Source organism: Leuciscus leuciscus, assembly GCF_965113295.1.
Source record: "Leuciscus leuciscus genome assembly, chromosome: 24".
NCBI classification, from domain to species: Eukaryota; Metazoa; Chordata; class Actinopteri; order Cypriniformes; family Leuciscidae; genus Leuciscus; species Leuciscus leuciscus.
Genome location: NC_138723.1, coordinates 4,052,151 through 4,054,624, shown reverse-complemented (window position 1 = coordinate 4,054,624; position 2,474 = coordinate 4,052,151). Strand labels below are relative to the sequence as shown.

Here is a 2,474-nt window from a genome sequence, read left to right as displayed (position 1 = left end):
TGTAGCAAGAGGAGTTAAGACACCTGTGGTCTCTCAACCGCCGCCATCAGGGCCTTTTGAATATTTAATGATGGATTTCATTGAATTAACCCCTAGTGGAAAACAAAAATATTGTTTGGTAATGGTGGATATGTGATCTCGGTGGGTTGAGGCGTTTCCAACGTCGAAACAAGACTCGGTCGCGGTAGCAAAAGCGCTGCTCACAGAGATAGTACCCCAGTGGGGCATACCAAGAAAAATCAGTTCTGACAATGGAACACATTTTGTTAATGAGGTAATAAAACAAGTGGGTCAGTTTTGGGGCATTGATATGAGAACACACACAAGTTATCATCCTGCCAGTGGGGGCGCTGTTGAGAGACAGAATCAGACGATCAAGAACAAATTGGCAAAGTGTTGTGAGGAAACTGGACTCACGTGGGTAAAAGCACTCCCTATTGTACTGATGTACTTGAGAATGAGGAAAAGGATCAAACCAAATTTGAGCCCGTTTGAAATACTGTTTGGAAAACCCCCATTCATGGGGGTAGAGGGAGGTAAACAGAGATTGCCATCAACAGAAGTATGTGAGAATGACATGTTGAATTATTGCAAAGAAATGTCTTCTTTGTTGTCTAATATTTTTGTGCAGGTAAAGGCAGCTCAGAGGGGAGTAGCAGAGACATTCCTGCATAAGATCCAACCTGGTGATTTCGTGGTGATCCGTGATCTAAGGAGGAAAAGCTGGAAGGCGAAAAGGTGGTTGGGGCCATTCCAAGTGCTTCTGATAACGCACACAGCCGTGAAGGTCGCAGAAAGAGCTACGTGGGTACACGCCAATCACTGCAGAAAGGTCCCGGCGGTATCGCAAGGCCAGGAGGAACGGCAACAGCAGGAAGCTCTACATCAATAAACGCCAAGCTATCAGCGATGGGATTGTTGATTTTGTTTTGCCTGCCATGCATTCTGAAATGTATTTCCAGCTCAGTACAGAGACTGGTGAGTGCGGGGACAGGGGTGAAACTGACAAAAATGGGAGTGGTTTCTGATGAGGAAACTGGAGAAGGGAAATGTGACTATGATAGTGATAGAGGAAGCTACACTAACATGTAAATGTTTTGTTTATGTTTTTTGTTTATGTTTTTATTTTTCTTGTTTCATTTTTGTTGAATTTTTATGATGTTTTTATTTTTTGGAACGATGATGATATGTAAAGAGGGTTAAAAGCAGTAGCCATCCGTGTTACGAGATGGCATACAAGGACAGGGTTTGAATATGAGGAGTTTTCCTATCTACTTTATCTGTGTTTTTATAGCATGTTTTGTTTTCCTACTAAATATAATCCAACTTTTCCTTGTTTATACTGTAATGACTGAGGGTCCGACCTATAGTGTTGGGGATGCAATGACAGAGCTCGTTCGTCTAGCCCGGTTCCAGAATAAACCTTTATCTGCTTGCTGTAAAATTAAGGGTCTATCCCTGAAAAAATAGCCTGAGCTTATTTAATTTTAATCTTTTTTCAAACTAGTTTTAATTCTAATGTTTTGCCTAATAGTTTTAATTTTAATCTTTTTGTCTACTAAGTTTAAGAGTATGATCAGTTATATGAAATTCAGAAATGAGAAGTATAAGTGTGATGTAAGACTTGAACTTGGTACGTTTCATTATGATTATTAGTACTGTGTGAGTGTTTTTGATGAAACAATTATCAATGAATGATAAAAAGGGAGGAGTGTAATGGGAGATTTTTGATTTTCATTACTTACTTTGATTTTCATTAACATACACTAGATTGACTACTATGTGTGTTGCTGACTATGTGATATAATGATTGATGTGAAACGCCTGCGAAGCAGGAGAAAGAGGGGGAGAGCTTTGAAGGCTGAAGCCCTGACCCCTAAGGTCAAAGGGCTGTCCAATTTAGGACTTGCAGGCTGTAAGTTAAGCTAAACTAAAGTTCAGTGTATAATAGGATCACTGGTGGTGTCTTATCCATCTATGGAGTTTAAAGAACCTTGGAAGATAACAATAACAGAGTATAAAGACTGGCCTGCCCCTCCCTCCTAGTCGCACTTGTTTCACAGACTGTACTGTCTACCTCTGTGTGGCAATTGGGCCTCTTGCAAGAATAAATTACTTTTTAATGATCATTTGATTCCAGACTGTCTCTTATGCCAAAGATGATTGTTTAGTGAATTAAACTGCCACAACACTGATAATTATGCATCCATACAATGACTATGTTCACCTATATTATTTATATTTAATGACTCATTATAATCTTTCTTTCTTTCTCTTTCTTTTTAATTTATTTCAGACATGTTAATAAGTTCCTACACTTTGTTTCTATCACATACAGCCAGTCTTTAACTCCCACATGAAATTGAGCACATAGACACATATGTGCATAGAAACCCTCATCCATATCCATATGTACATACATATATATATCCACACACATACCCACACCTACGTGCATACATACATACTCATAT

General features: G+C 39.0%; 1 long non-coding RNA gene across 1 annotated transcript; it reads left to right on the top strand.

The window, feature by feature from the left end:
* Positions 1-306: 306 nt before the first annotated feature.
* Positions 307-2,129, top strand: LOC309488714. The gene is made up of 2 exons (XR_014202246.1): positions 307-536; positions 632-2,129. It is a non-coding gene; the product is annotated as an uncharacterized lncRNA (long non-coding RNA).
* The last annotated feature ends 345 nt before the right edge of the window (positions 2,130-2,474 follow it).